The sequence below is a fragment of the Diplotaxodon limnothrissa genome, linkage group LG17, assembly GCF_057381915.1.
Source record: "Diplotaxodon limnothrissa isolate DT_005_m linkage group LG17, D_limnothrissa_male_GT1.1, whole genome shotgun sequence".
Classification (NCBI taxonomy): Eukaryota; Metazoa; Chordata; class Actinopteri; order Cichliformes; family Cichlidae; genus Diplotaxodon; species Diplotaxodon limnothrissa.
In genome coordinates, this window is record NC_140612.1 from 34,386,075 (window position 1) to 34,403,562 (window position 17,488).

The 17,488-nt window shown below is 37.2% G+C and overlaps 1 protein-coding gene across 1 annotated transcript in view; it reads left to right on the top strand.

Moving 5' to 3' along the window:
• tfec (transcription factor EC) overlaps positions 1-17,488 on the top strand; it is a 34,776-nt gene that overhangs the window by 4,635 nt on the left and 12,653 nt on the right. The window lies entirely within an intron of this gene.

A 17,488-nucleotide genomic window follows, 5' to 3' on the forward strand; every position in this document is an offset into this window, starting at 1 on the left:
AGAAAGAAAAAATTGTGTATTTTTTGCACTGGGGGAAAGAAAAGTAACAGTTTATTTTACCATTTCTGTCATTTTTGTACACCATAAAATGGTTCATTAAAGAGTCATGTACATAATTAGAACACATTTTCTGTTTATGATGTGAGTATAGACTTCGAATTCATCATTTAAAAGTTGTTACGTTGAGTCAAACACAGGCTGAGGGTAAAGACTAAAGTTTTATATGTGCATTTCCTGATTAGATCTGTGCATAAAAATTCTAATTATCAAATATCAACTAATTCAGGCTTTTTTATGGCCAGACCAATTGTGCAGCTTTTTGGCTTCTTCATTATGCTCAACAGAGTCAGATTTACACAGTATACTGTAAATAAAATTAGCTAATCAAATAAAGCCTCGGTTTTAAATCCTGTTTTCTCTAAGACAGTTATCCTCACAGAGACAACAGTTTCCTTGTCTCTCATATTTAAATCAGTCCGTCCAAAGCAGGACTACACACAGGTAAAGTACTGTAATTTTATCTTTTTTTTGTACATTTCATGACCGCAAATACTAAACTGAAATTGGATTTTCTACTCACTAACAAAGCTATGAGTGAAAGGGAGAAGTTCTCCTTACACCCAAACTGAGACACACAGTTTAATGACAATGAAAAAAAACTGTCAAAATTTTAAATATGTAACAGTGATGCTATTACAACGCTAGCACAGAGTCAATATTAAAAGTTTCCTTGTAATTACAAACCTGGTTTAATGCATACTCACAGATACAGATGAGCTCAAATTGACATATAATTATTTTTATAAACCAAAATAGAATATAGTTGTTGTTTCTTTCAAATTGCTTATGAGTAAAAGTATTTTTTCTTCTTCTTTTTTCTGCATTATTTAGTGATGAAATTGCTATCTTTGTGATATTTTTCCCACAGAGGTATTTTCCCTGACCCTTTCTGATATAAAAGAGCTCTAAGACACTAATAGGATTAGACAAGAATGACCCTCTAAATGCTTCACATTCATTTCTTCAGTGTTTCACACTGAAAATAACTAACTAACTCCAGCTTGTGCAACACACACACACACACACACACACACACACACACACACACACACACACACCCACCACCACCACCACCACCACCACCACCACCACCACCTGTCCAGCTTGCCCCTGATCTCCTCCTGCACCAACTGTTCTTACAACACCACAGATCAAGCCATTCATTAGACTGTCCCAATAATTGACACAAAGAAGAAAGCACAGACCACTTCTGGTTAAAACATATCATAATCCCTCTAGGTGGGGTGGGAGGGGAGTTTTAAGGCCACCAAGAAAGCTATTCATAGCATCCAGAAACATGTAGAGACCTCCGGGAAAGACATTATGAGGTGTTGGTTAAGACTTGGTATGACACCCCTGGGAAGAATGGTGATTAAAAATGAAGAGGATCAACTGCACTCTAAGACTTTTACAACCTGTTATTAGGTGTTAAAATACCGACTAATGTGTTAATGATGCTGCAAGAATACTAGCAAGTACGTGAAGATGTTGCACTTGAGGAGAAATGTCTTGTGCTCCCTGTAAATCTGTGCCAGCAAACCTGTAAGCATTCCAGTGTCGACAACCCAAAGTTCAAAGGGCAGAATGACAAGAGCTTCAAGAAAAATTCAACATTTTTGAAAATTATTTGTTTTGTTCACAACTTTTTTCAATTTTAAAGTTTTAAATTGTGAATTTACTTTAGCAATCTTGATCTTTATCTAGTGGTTTTAGTTTGATTGTAGGTTTTGAAGTGCTGTGAGTTACTCACTAATTTATTTCATTAATCAAACCCATTGAGTCTGCATGCATAATCATATTGATTTACATATCTGTTTCACACAAAGATTAAAAAATATAATTTAATTCAAAATTTTTTCTTTAAGCCTCACATATTTGAACGGTTTGTGTTGAAGTGATTAGGTATTGTGTGAATCAAGCAGTAAAGTGATCAGTGACATGGTAAAAAGCCACTGTTTTCAGTGTATTAAGAGACAGTAACTGCTAGTAATTATCTTAAGAGCATGAACCACATCAAGCCATTTTCTCCCCTGTGCCACTCTTATCTATCTCCATTTCTTTACTTTTATGGTGTTGTTTCCCGTGACAATGAGTGGGTTCATGTCCTCTGGCAGTCTCTGTGACTGCAGTCCTTCAGGCATTTCTGACCTAATGAAGTGAATTTGTGAATTGAAGCCTAAGCTAGATTTTTTTTTGATTAGTATATGTTCATATAACTTTCTAACAACTAATTGTAATTGTTGTTCCATTAGAATAATATGATACCAATATTGTCATAAAGTGAAAAAGTCCCTTTTGATAGGGCTGAGTACTTTGGCTAACACTCTGTAATTATTTGGGATATGAAGAGACTTATTTATGTAATTTTGAACACCCAAGATGTTTAGCATTATTTGTTGATATGAGTTTGAGCTCTTTAAAAGCATTTTAAAATGTTGTAAATGAGTGGCAGGTCTGGACATTCCTGGTGTGATACTGGAAAGTCCAGGGAAGGAAGGAAGGAAGGATAGATAGATGGATGGATAGATGGATGGATGGATGGATGTTCAACATAACTGAAAACATTAACATGTAATCTTTAATCAGATCTAAAAATAAAATAGGGAATGTCTGGGTTTATAATAGAATAAGACTTCTCAGCATATTTTTAAAATGATCAAAGTTCTAAATCATTCTGCAACGTAATTACATTCAGTAATGTAATGTTCAGTGTAAAAGATTTAAACAGAGTAATGCTTAATGCTTAATCTATTATTGGCTACTTCTGATGTAGAATTGGAACTCTCAAGAAACTATTTTTGTAATCATATCTATAACATTACTTCATATTTCAAGCTTTCAAAACATAAAGGTTATCATAGCAGCATCCAACAGGATTGAACTGCAACATACTAAAATAACCTCAAAAAATGTATCTGCGGTGAGAAAATTCAGTAGGAAACCATTGGACATGTGAAATTTAAAATTTACTTGTGACGTTTCTTCTGAGCTTTAGTCAGTTTTACATTATTGATCAATGTTTACATCTTACAATAAAGAATGTTCCCAAGCTTCAGTCATCATTTCCTTGGATCCATGTGCTTTCTTCTTGTTTCTAGGAATTCAGATGACTCTATAGGCTTTCATAAAAACTGGAAAACAATTTCAAATAACTTTTTTTAAGTATAAACAGAAAGACTTAATGGTATATTTGGTATATAAAAGTACAGTTCTTAATTCTTATGATCTCATTTAAATTAATGGAATCATAACTGTTACATGAATAATGATCTCTATACCTGCAACCACTGGGTCCACGTATGCCCTCTTTTATCACTGGGCTGCACTTCCTCTAATACTGATGCCATCCTAGTTGAAACCTACGTACCTAATACAGCCATTCATCCAACCATTCAACTCTGGGCATCAGTGGGGCCCCCACATAGTCTATAACCTTTATAAGATTAATGCAATGGATTGAGCAGGTGTCTGCCAAAATTCCATTCCCATTTAAACCTTCCAGCCCATACCCACAGCCTAATCCTATTAGGCCCAATTGAGTGAAGTCCACAGTCTTTTTCAGTTAAACTAAGTTCATGCACTAATAGGATTCAAAAGGGGGCAAAAAAGGTACAACGAAGAGAGCAGCAGTGTTAGTGTGTGGCTGGGGAAGTGGACAGTATTGGGACCAGTAGGGGCTTCCTGCTGAGTTTGGGGATATGTGGGAGCGAGGAAACAAGCCAGAGGTCTCCCTCAAGGTGGACAAGCAAGAACAGCTGGCGTCTCTCTCTTGCATGTTTGTGTATGTATGCGCTCCATGGATAATAAATGGTGTGATTTATAAGTGAACAGTTTAATTGATGAAAGATGATTGGAGGAAGATTATCACATTTATCTGCATGTATGTGATCTGTATATATACATACATGATTTAACTACTTGCTGCTCATTGCTGCAAGCTGTAATAGATCAATGTTCTGCCAAGTGAAAAGGGAAATGAAGACAAAATATGTGGTTTAGAGAATGTGATAAATTTATCTTAATCTTTCAAACATTCATCTGAATGTCAGCACATGAAGTGGATTTTGTAGTGAGACATACAGTGGGGCAAAAAAGTATTTAGTCAGCCACCGATTGTGCAAGTTCCCCCACCTAAAATGATGACAGAGGTCAGTAATTTGCACCAGAGGTACACTTCAACTGTGAGAGACAGAATGTGAAAAAAAAATCCATGAATCCACATGGTAGGATTTGTAAAGAATTTATTCGTAAATTAGGGTGGAAAATAAGTATTTGGTCACCTCAAACAAGGAAAATCTCTGGCTCTCACAGACCTGTAACGTCTTCTGTAAGAAGCTTTTCTGTCCCCCACTCGTTACCTGTATGAATGGCACCTGTTTGAACTCATCATCTGTATAAAAGACACCTGTCCACAGCCTCAAACAGTCAGACTCCAAACTCCGCCATGGCCAAGACCAAAGAGCTTTCGAAGGACACCAGGAAAAGTATTGTAGACCTGCACCAGACTGGGAAGAGTGAATCTACAATAGGCAAGCAGCTTGGTGTGAAAAAATCAACTGTGGGAGCAATCATCAGAAAATGGAAGACATACAAGACCACTGATAATCTCCCTCGATCTGGGGCTCCACGCAAGATCTCATCCCGTGGGGTCAAAATGACGGTGAGCAAAGATCCCAGAACCACACGGGGGGACCTGGTGAATGACCTGCAGAGAGCTGGGACCAAAGTAACAAAGGTCACCATCAGTAACACACTACAACGGCAGGGAATCAAATCCCGCAGTGCCAGACGTGTTCCGCTGCTGAAGCCAGTGCATGTCCAGGCCCGTCTGAAGTTTGCCAGAGAGCACATGGATGATACAGCAGAGGATTGGGAGAATGTCATGTGGTCAGATGAAACCAAAATAGAACTTTTTGGTATAAACTCAACTCGTCGTGTTTGGAGGAAGAAGAATACTGAGTTGCATCCCAAGAACACCATACCTACTGTGAAGCATGGGGGTGGAAACATCATGCTATGGGGCTGTTTTTCTGCCAAGGGGACAGGACGACTGATCCGTGTTAAGGACAGAATGAATGGGGCCATGTATCGTGAGATTTTGAGCCAAAACCTCCTTCCATCAGTGAGAACTTTGAAGATGAAACGAGGCTGGGTCTGCCAACATGACAATGATCCAAAACACACCGCCCGGGCAACAAAGGAGTGGCTCCGTAAGAAGCATTTGAAAGTCCTGGAGTGGCCTAGCCAGTCTCCAGACCTCAACCCCATAGAAAATCTGTGGCGGGAGTTGAAAGTCCGTGTTGCTCGGCGACAGCCCCAAAACATCACTGCTCTCGAGAAGATCTGCATGGAGGAATGGGCCAAAATACCAGCTACTGTTTGTGCAAACCTGGTAAAGACCTATAGTAGACGTTTGACCTCTGTTATTGCCAACAAAGGTTATGTTACAAAGTATTGAGTTGTATTTTTGTTATTGACCAAATACTTATTTTCCACCCTGATTTACGAATAAATTCTTTACAAATCCTACCATGTGGATTCATGGATTTTTTTTTCACATTCTGTCTCTCACAGTTGAAGTGTACCTCTGGTGCAAATTACTGACCTCTGTCATCATTTTAGGTGGGGGAACTTGCACAATCGATGGCTGACTAAATACTTTTTTGCCCCACTGTATTACATTATGTGTCATAATGCATGTCACAAGGGCCATGTTATTTTCTTTTCAACAAATAAATCACTGTAATATAAGGGACACAGATGCAGACAACAAACAAGACAAAAGGGTACATAACATTCATATAAAATAAAATAAAATAAACCAAAAAATTGCGTTTAGCATCACAATTAGAATTTCACTTGTACCAAAAACTTCCTGGTAAGAATGAAATCCCAAGATGCAATCTAAATTGAGGGGTCCTCGAGTCAAAAGACAGTAGGAAACACCACTCTTGGCCTTAAACAATCAAAAACTTTGTCACCTCATTGATTCCTTTCTATTTTGGGTTTGTAGCTACAACATATTATCAAGACCCTTTGTTAACCGCCCCCTCTGTCCTTTTGTGCCTGCCAAAAGACAAGATGAGCACTTGTGATAGGCAAAGCAGCACATACTCACGCACACCAAATTAAGGAGGTCAGAAGAGGACACAGTGTTTAGCCAATGGTATCAGTGACACAGATATACCCTGAGGATTTATCCTTTCAGGACGGACCATAGCCAGAGGTGCTAAATGGGATTCCCTTTGAAGAAAACAAATCCAAAAGGACTTGAGAGACAAAAGGTTAGCACAGGATTTCATTCATCTTACATAGTCTCATGTCTTGAAAAACAAACAAGGAACAAAGACTCTGAAGAGATACTTGACATTAACTGCAAGTACTAAAGCTTATTTAACGTAGGCTTTTAAAGTAATAGCACTGAGTTAATAGAATAATAACTGTTTTATTATTACAACCCTGTTTCCCCCAAAACGTTGAATGCTGTTTAAAATGTCAGTCAAAAATGGAATACAATGATTTGTGAATCTGGGACATATATATAAATTTGTGATACAAAAACACTGCATCCTCAGTTCAGATGAATAGAAGTAGAACTTGCCAGACAGATAATTAAACCATTATATGCTGTCTATTCTTATAATGGTGTTAAAGAGGGGCCATGTTACCTAACCTGATTACATCTTTCCTTTGCTTCTTCATTTGCTTTACCTTTGTTACCGTTTTTTATCCTTAGTTGTCAAAAAGTCTTTATTTTCGGGATGCTTCCATCCATATAATGAAAATACAGAAACAAGGGTAACACAAGAGAATAGAGTGATATTTCTACAGGACTGTATGCAATCCTGTGAAGGGCACATTTCAGTAGTTTGTAGAACCACTTTTAGCAGCAACACTTTGAAGTGCTTCACATTATTTTGGTTCACTATTCTTTACAAGTTGTTTCAGTTCATTAGGTTTTGCAGATTTTAATTTATAACAGTTGTCTTCAGGTCCTGGCACAGCATTTTAATCAGAATGAAGTCTGGGATTGGGTGTAGCAATGACTGCAAATAAGTTTAAACACCTTGAGTCTTTGTTCATTTCAGCCATTCTGTTGCATGATGCAATTTCAGCCAAACTTTAGTTGTCAGATAAATGGCCCAATATAGGACTCTAGAATACTTTGAATACAGAGGAGTGCATTTTCAACTCATTGAATACTAGGTGCCCAGGTCCCGTGGCTGCTTTTGGTTGATATGCTGTGTCTGGATTTCTCTGAATGTGGCCCTGTGCATTATGACCAAACATCTCCACCTGTGTTCTAGACACTGTTTCTGATTGCACTGTTATGAGCTTTCATGCTAACTGGGGTCTGTAGAGTCTCTACATACTGTTATAAATTAAGTCTATGTAGGTTCTCAGTCTTCCAGGTGAAGGTAGTCTAAGATTTTATAAATTGTGTATAAACCAACAAGACCTATTCCTGTGATTTGCTCAATATTATAGTTCCATATTAGTTCAGTGGTCAGCTAGTAAGCTTAGCTTAGCCTAAAAAATAGAAACATGGGGGAAAATGAGCCTTGTTTTCTTTAGAATACAGCTATTTTTTTTAGCTTACTAATTCTATTGTTGTTATGGAAGATTGCGTGTTTATCTACTATTAATCTGGTGATTCAGTTATGAAAGTGGCATTATTAATCACGTCATCTCATTCTTGGCAAGAACACTAGATCTACACTTAACAAATGTGCACTTAAAAGAGCACAAAACTTTTCCTTTTATGTGTTATAATGGGTTAATACATCAGAATGGTGCTCTTCTTGTGAGTAGATTGTGTGACACATTTTGTAGTGTAGATCTGCTGAGTGTATAATTCAATTATGAGTCAGATTTTATCCTTAGAAGACCCTAATTGTCCAGCTCAAATGCCATCATTGCCAAAATATTATGTACTGGTTTGAGTGTGTGTGTACGTGTATGTGTGTGTGAGAGAGAGATAAGAGTCCAGTGATGTAGACTAAACTACGAAAAGGCAGGAGGGAGGGAGAAAGAGTAATATAGCTGAGTACAATGATGGAACAGAGAGTAGGAGGGGAAAAAAAATCAAAGAATTGGAATAATTGGCATAATTCAAGGTGGCTGGGCACAGTCAGGGGGAGTGTCAGTGTTGGGCGAATCTTTTGCCATCCTCAAAGAGAGACAGTCTGCACAATTAGCCAGTCGAACTCTGACCCCGCTCAGAATAATTAATGAATAACAGAGAGGATAAAGACAAAAGGCGCAGAGCGGTCTGGTTGAGTGGTGAGCGAGGGTAATACATCAAAGAATGCCGTTAATTGGCCCTGTGGCTTTCATTCTTTGCCCTATTTCTTTCAATTCATTGACTCAAAATAATGGGTTCAGGTTCATTATCAACAGGTTGTAAGCCCTGGGAGTGCCAAAATTCAACTGGAGAGTCAGGGGTGTGTGAGTGAGCGTGCATATGCTTGCCAGTCCATGTGTACAAAAACGTGTGTAATGGCTTAGATTTTTGCCTGCCCCCCCTCCAAGTCTTGACAACATCAATTCCACACAGGAAAACTAAGAGTTGTACAGGCAGGTTGAGAGCAAAGAGCAATAGACTGCACTTTTTAACTTAATTTTTTTATTTTTAAATAGTTGTGAAAGAACGTAGACATACAACTTTTACTGTTTATGTTTGTGAGTCCTACAAGTCCTGTAGCGATGCTGGAATATAACTGGTACGGACAGGTAAGTGAAGCTGACGCACCAATCCCTGCATTGATGCTTTCAAAAGTATACTGATGTAAACCTCTGCTGATGTATCTGTGTGAGTCTGCAAAGCTTTCAGAATTGCTAATGTTGAATTACTATACTGCTGTGCATTGACTGCTTACATTGTTTAACAATGTTAAACGCCATTTATTGTTTAACATTCAGACTGTAGACAATCAGACCAAGTCTACCCTCGTTCTATACTACATGCTCAATAAAATCAAAGCAATTATTTGGACTCTTACTCTATACATTTACATAACTTCATATCACTAACTTTAAAATAATATAATTGTATTGTGTGACTGCTTAAATGCTTAGCATAAAGAACAGCCTGGTTTCACATAGCACAAAAAAAGAACTTGATGACTCTATTAAATGTTAAATAAAATGAAGTTTGTACAGGGCATAGTTAGAGTAAATAATGTGCATTTAAATGGCATCAGACTCCGTCAAATTCTGTTTAAATTAACAAGGCCGACAGTATTACCTCATCAGTGACATAGCAAAACACTGCAGACTCATTAAAAGATAATCTCCTTAAAGGAGCTTAACTTTACTTCTGTTTCATTCACTTGTTATGAACACTATTTGTTGTCACAGCAACTATGAGGGCTACGGTAGTGTTGCCCCTGGCTTTAGTGGTCGCTAATATTCACAAATCCCGACTAGCTTTCTTTGAAGTGATGTAAACACGTGCAAGGTAGAATTACGTTATAGTAAAAAACACAGTAAATAGGAAAAATAGATTTGTTTAAATTTTTGATTTTGGACAATAAAGCATGTTGACAATAAGTAATTCAATTTGTTTCTTTAGTAGTTACATGCTGTTCTATGTCATAATGTCACAGGAACTGTTTAGCACACTTTGTTATCTGTTAAGTCAGTGTAAGTATTTTCATCATAGTACTAAACAACGTAATTGTACTTCACAGATTTTCTGATGTGTTTAATGAATATCATTAATTGATATTGTTAATCATTAAATGAGAGAATTTCCTGGGTTTTTAAAAACTGTATCTTTGTCATTTTTTTTCTGACAAACTTCATTTTATTTACACATGTCAAAACCAGCTAGTGTGGCTTTGGGCTGAAAACCCTTCTTGAAATGCTTGTGCTTGCATACATAACCAAAGGAGATGTGAAGGAGCAAAGGATAACAGGAGAGTTACTTCAATTGCCAGAACTTTGTCTGTTCACAACACGTGATTTTGTTGGAAAACATAGCTGCGTGTTACACACCGTGAAATACTTCTGCCATCCTCTTAGCTATTGCAGAACGGTCTTTTCCCCTCTTTTAGTCTTTTAACTGTGAAACCAAAGATTTCCCATACCTGGGTAAGCCATGTCAAGCAATTAATACCCTGAAAAACGCCTTTTAAGTGAGTCTTTTGTGGACCTCCCAATTGTGAAAAGACTGGTGTCGTGTCTTGTTATCCTCGCACAAGCGCATTCTCCGCCAGCACATCTGATAATTACCATAAGTTGAGATGGAAAGAGAAACATACTTTCAGGGTCCTATAAAATATAAAATAGCCAAAGATTTGTGGAAGAAAGTTATATTTTCTAAAACATTCTGGGATAATATGAGGCATATGGCTGTTTAAACAGACAAAGATGAAGCTAAAATGCTCCAGAAAATGTTTAGCTATAATTATACGTATACAAAGTTTTTATTTCACACGTTAAAACATGCATAACCACCAGCAAGATCCTTTAATCCATCATTTCTTTGTACTGTGCACCTTTCTACATGACCAGTTTGAATTATGTTGCTCATACTGTATATAAAGATATGAAAAGGATTATATATGATTATAAATTATGTAAAACAGCAACGGTTCATGGTCATTTCTGGTTCACTGACATCGCAAACGTTTCACACACAGAAGCAGAAAATTGTAAAGCACCAATCATTTTGGTTCACACACAGAGTAATACCATGGAGTAGAGTAAATGCAACAACACATGCTTGAACACAGACAATGGAGGCATGCAGAAATGAGCAAGTAGTATTCAGGGAGTGTCAGCAGGGTTTTGAGGAAGAAATAAATAAACCGCCCATCCCTTACAACATTATAATTACAAAAATGAGTGAAAATGTGTTTATGCTTAGTTACTGAATGTAAGTATAAGAACTGGTGTTGGACATCCAACAGTTAAAATAAAATACAGCAAGTTAATATTCATTTCAATGACAAGAAAGTTTGGTTTTAAGCATTTTTAACTTTGTATTTGGATTTTTTTAAATATAAAAATTCTGTAAAAATGTCTGAGAAGGATCTTTAAGAGTAAAACAACACGCTCTAACTGCATTCTACAATTAATAATAAATGAAGGCTTCCTGATATTGAGGTGGGAGCTTTGGGAAGATATTTGGGAATATAAAGCACAGGATTGGTCAATAGGGAATTGTTGCATTTCCCTTTGAAAGACATCTTTGGCAGCTATAACACTTGGTTAAGGCTTGGACCAAAATCTGGTCTTCTACATGTAACTCATATCCCTGACACTACTGCACTAACACCCCAAACTTCACCCCCAAACCTTAATGTGTGGTGCAGATTCCTTCTACTCCTGGCACTAAATGTTGAAAATGGATGTCAATTGCAAGCAGACAATCTTTGGTATTCTGGTAACCCTTTGGTATTCTAGTCTGTTATAGAAAAACAAATAAAAGCGCCAGTTTACTTTTAAAATATGGCGAAGACGCAAGAAAGATTAACAAATGCCATTATGAACATCGATGTGATGTGCAGCAGCTCATTTTGTTGGTAACAGAAATCAAAACATTCATGTTAAATTTAAGGTTTAAAACTGGTGAACCTGTAGTTGATTTGAACTTTATTTTGAGCGGCAGGGGAGTGCATCGTAGCCTACAATGAAAAAGTTGGCACTGGCAGAAATTCTGTAACACACTTGGAACTGGCAGTACCCAAATGATGAAATAAATAATAATAAATTGAACTCAGGCAAAGCTAATTACACAATTTACCCCAGACTAGGAGTTGGAGTGGTGGGAGAGTGTGGCTCGCAGTGTAGCATGATCCAGTAGTATCTACGCAAGAAGGATATTTAAAAAGAAAAGAAAAGAGAAAGCCTGCTTTTGAAGTCTTGAGAAAAAAATACTTTCATTTTGGTCAGTGCGCATATATGGAAACACATTATGTTATGTAGGAAGGTGATGTGATACGATCTAAATGCAGATCAGCGTCTGATCAGAGCTGCGTCCTGCTTGTGATTGCTTTTCACTTCACAGCAGCTCGCTCGTTCAAACAGCAAAAGCACAAAGATAGCCAGACGGAGCAAACAAACAGCTCTTTGTCCACAGCTCCACTATATATTATTAGTTCGGGTAAGGTCAAAGCTGATTTAATTTTCTGCTTAGTTCTCATTAAACAGCTATTGCATTATTTAATTTCCCACAATCAAGTTAAGGAAGAAGAGTAGGGGTTGACTAATCAATATATGTCCACCAAAAGCTTTTGAACAGTAGATTACAAATTTAGCCCACAAAGCTTTATACTAGTTAGGAACAGTACGATCCTCTTTTTGATGCCATATTAAGCTTTAAAGGTCAGCACTATATTGAAATATTGAAATATTTCAGATTCTGATTTTCTGGCCAAAGACTTTAGTTCATCAAAAGTTTTTGAATGTTTATGAGGACTTAGAATAAACACTCATCAAACCCTGATGGCCTGTCCTGTTTACCCTGTGGGATACAGTGGAAGTTACTAAGTGATATATGTAAAGATTTTTGAGTATCCCAACTAATTAAAAAAATGTGGCAAATATAAACATGAACTATAAATTGCTCATGAGAATGAATGAACAGAGAAGCACTGGAGAAATGGTTTAAATACTTAAATAAACAGAGTAAGTTAAAAGGGATCTTTCCAATGTGGAAAGACTTGGAAAGACTCCATACTCCTGCGACAGCTAGTTAGATAACTGGTTAAAAACACTGATTGATGATAAGTTAAAAACACAGATGAAATAACTTAAAATAACAGATAAATGGGATAAACAGCTTGCTAAATTAACGAACAATTCTGTAATGCATGCTGAAGTCTGCAACCAATGCACTACAGTCCACCTGAAGCGCACTACTATATAAAAACTAATAGATAGATGTCTGAAATAGTAAGCTGAAATGAAAAGTAGCTCACAGAATAAATTAAACGCTTGAAAGAGTGTTTAAACAAATTGCTAAATGTGGGGTGCAGGTAACTGGTCCAATTGAATCCATGATTTTGCCCCAAAAAAAAACAATATATCAGAGGGGACAGTGGTCAGCGCTGTTACCTCACAGTAAGAAGGTCCTGGATTTGAATCCACCACCTGGTTAGGGCCTTTCTGTGTGGCATGTTCTCCCCAAGCCTGTATGGGTTCTATCCAGGTACTCCAGCTTACTCCCACAAAGATGCTTCTTCCAGCTGCTCCCTTATTTACAAGGAGTCACCACATTTGGTAGGCCCACATATTTGATTTTAAAGTGTCTTTTAAAACCGGGTGGACTTTGTGACGCAACACCAAAGGGATTTGTGTCTCCTCCCAGGATCAAACAGCGGATCTTGGCCACTAGACTGGTTTACATAGATCCAATAGTGTCCAAAGACATGCACGTCAGATTAATCGATCCTCTCCATTACCCCTACAACAGACTGGCAGCTTGTCCAAGGTATAACCTGCCTCTTGCCTCATGACCGACTAGATAGGCTCCAGCCCCCTCACGACCCCGAATTGAATAAGTGGAAGAACGTAGGTGGATTGATAAGTGGAAAATCATCATGTTCTGTTCACAGTAGCATCTCAGCTAATACGTTTTTTTTTTATTACCAGATGAAATGACAAAGGGCCGACAAGGTGCAACTCCCCGAACAGCTAAATCCAGACAGGAAATACAAACCGCCAAACACTATGCATGTGACTTCAGAGATTTGGCTTGCATCATTCAAAGTAATGTTGTGCACCCTTGTTGGAAAAAGTTACAATCTAGTTTTTGTATTTTCCATTATCTTCAGACACAAAAAGCACGTCTAATGTTCCACTTATATGTTACATCATGTTGCCTAATGTTTTTATATTGATTCAGAATACTACAGACTAAGTTGATCATTCTGTAATAGGTTACCCAAGACTTAATTACAAGTCTTGATGCTGTTAGATTATTAAATCTTTTTTGGCCAGCTCTACCGATTCTTTCCTGACTATTAAATTCAATAGTCTGTGCTTCATCCATGACTATACCTTCATGTCATATGAATAGTTTCATTCAGGGTGTTTATCTAAGAGTGTAATTTTACAAGAATTGCCAGTAGACAGTTTCATTGAATTCTTAAAAATTGTTATGTTTTCTTAGTAACTGATAGATGCAGACTCATTGTGAGTGGACTGCGGATATATAGATATGAGCTGGGCTGTGTTTAAGTAATTAAATAATGGATTTAAACATATTCCAGTAGATGATCTTTGAGTGTTATTTTTGCTGTTCTAAATATTAATACTAATTGCAACTATCTAGCTAGAAATGTCAAAGAATCCAGATTAAAACTTAAACTCCCATCAGTGCAGATGTAAAAGGTTCTAGTTTTATGTCTGTAAGTGTTATTTCAGTATAAGTTTTGTTGGAGGTGGGTAAAAGACCAACCTCCATGCTATGAAATGACAAGTCTTCAAAGCAGGATTACCAATCACCGATTATTGACAACCATTGTAGTTTCTGATTTTATTTTCTGCTTGTCTGCTAAACAAATCAGATAGAAATGACTGAAATTGGTAAATTGATACATAAAAATCTATGCCTATAATAAAACCAGTAGCAAATTTAAGCTGTCAGTCAGCCTGGTGTAGACACGCAGACAGCTGGTACTGAGGACTGAGAGGTCAGAGTCTCTGTGAACTGAACAGATCAAACGCTTCAATAAAATCCTACTTACACTCATGTCTCTTACTGTGGTTTCCCACCAGGATGTATAACTTCAGAACAGATTGAATTAGTGAGAGAGAATAGATTCCTAATCGATTAGACTAAGTGTATTTAGACTCAGTTTGACATGCAGCATTTGTACAAAAGGCACAGTGAGTCAAATCTTTTGAGATAAATAGATAAATATATCTGTCCTTTACAAAAAAGTAGGGTAGCACAGTCGTACTTAACCGCATCTTTCTTTTAAGGAAATCTAATTCATTGTCTGTATTGTAACTATTTTGTCTATAATCCTTTATCCAGTCTTGAAAAGTCTTTAGTTTGGTAAGCTGGGATTGTCTTGCAATCAATCATGTGCATAATTTTAATAAGACTTCATCTTAATAGTTATAGCTGGGGCTCACTGGGGCTTCTTTTCACCGTCTGCCAAAGCGAGAGATTAAAGTTTGTCTATGGTGCAGCTTTCTGACATCATCCAAAGAAGCAATACTAAACATCGCTCTATCCTGTTCTAGCTCACTGGACAGTGAGGGTCAAGGCTGAGATTCCCCTTTCAGAACTACTACACAGTAGTTTACCCATAATCCTGTTCTGTACTGCTCAACAGCTTCTGTTTAAACTTCTTTTGAGGAAAACTTGTCCTGTGTTTCTTGCTCAAATCCACCAGGTGGCCTGGTGCGGTAAATTAGTGCGGTCAGTGTTAATCTCGTTAAATTGACGTTAACACCATAACCGCATTGGATGGCGCTAACATGTTAACGAGCTAACCTCGCTAACACGTTGATGCCATGCAGCCCCACGCACGCATCGGGCGATCCGTGCTAACTCACTAACAGAGATTTGCCAGATTAATGCAGTTGTGGTGTTAATGTCATTTTAAGGAGATTAATGCTGACTGCACTAATTTAATTATATGCAAACATGCCTAAAAATGTAGTATATAATAACAAAATCAAAGTTTGGATCATTGTAACAAGCTTTAGAGTCAATATTTGGTATGACTACTGTTATCCTTTAATACAGTCCGAACTCTCTTAGAAAAACTTTCTCATGTTTTCTTAAGGAAAGATTCTCCAACCTTCTTGAAGAACATTCAAAGCTCCTCTTATGCTGCATTTTTTTTCTGTTCTTTGTCGAGATGATCCCACACTGCTTCAATAATTTTGAGAGGTTCTGGGGAGGCCAATCCATGACTGACAGTGTGTCATAGAAATGTGTTTTTCTGCCCGGGTATGCTTTTACTGCATTGGAAGTTGAATTTTTCATCACTGTCATGATGAGAAATGAAGCAGTTGACAATTCAATACGTTTGAGATGGTATTAAAACCTGATCATACTTTTCCATACAATATTTCCATCAGGTTTGACAAGATTGCACAACGCTACTGGCTGAAATGCATGCAGTCGCAGACAGAGCCTATGTTGTACAAATGACTGATTGTCAGGTTCTTGTGTAATGTGGCATATTTCAGTCATTTCTTCCTGGTTCCTTTTATTAGACCATTTCTGATGAGGTTTCAGTGAACAGTATAGGGCTCACCTGTAGGGCCATATGCAACAGTCAGGTCCTGTGTCAGGTCTTTGCTGGATTTTTTCCCCTATTTCTTAAGGACTTTTAGAAACGGTTCATCTGCTGTTATATATTTTAGGCCTACAACTTCTTCTTTTATCCTCCATGGGTTCCATTCCCACAATTTTTTACGGACAGACTGCACATTATATCGCAATATGCCAATATTTCAGTTACTAGCTCTTTGGGAATCACCCTGTTGGTGCAATAGCACCAACTTATGTCAAATTTTATGTTATTCTGTTACCATTTTACTTATATTTGACTAAAGAAATTAGAACAAATGAAATGTATTTGCAGCAGGCTGCTAGTAACAAAGTGGCTAAAAATACAATTTAAAATGAGTTCTGTGTAAACGCATCATTGGTTAATCCCCTGAGTTAAATGGCCATTTTATGTGTGAAAAATATACAGGTCAGTGTTAGGTGGCTTAACAACAACAGGACAGTGCACTTTAACATTTTTTTAAATAATGTTTAGTTATTATATGTCTTATAGTCTTATCAATAAAAAACTAAAACCAACCAATGTAAACAATACAGTGTCATTAACAGCAAAAGGTTTTATTCACAAATATACAGTTTGTGTAGACCACTTGTGAAGTAAAAAAAAATATATAAACCAAAAAACATAGTCTACAAACCTGGATTTATTCTGTGCTATTTCTTCATGTTCTTAACTAGCGCGTGTCTGTGAAGTAGTGTGCATGCATGTGTGCATGAGGGTCTGCGACCTCTCAGGTGTTCCTGTGAACAGGCTCCTTTTTCACTGCTCACAGAAAGAATAATGCGCTCTAACTGATTTAGCAGCAAAAATTGTATTATTGCATTTTGACTAATTACATCTACCCTGTACTGACAGAGAGGACAGGCTGCACTGCGTCGCTCTTTCTCCTACTCCTCTCTCAGCTTTCTGAAGACCTTCAGCTGACTGTAGCTATTTATGTAATACTCATTTGTAAAATTAAAGGTAAATGAGTCAGCCACAAATGTATACTTTGTTAGTCTATTAGTGTGTTATGTCAGGTATTTGCACTTTGCTACAGTAGCTCACATTTTTAGTTCACTACATTTTTAAACCAAAATTCAGTGGAAAGTGAACTGTTAAGTAAAATGATTATGAAAATATTTTTCTATATATGACTTGGTGTTAAAACCAGAGAAAATAGT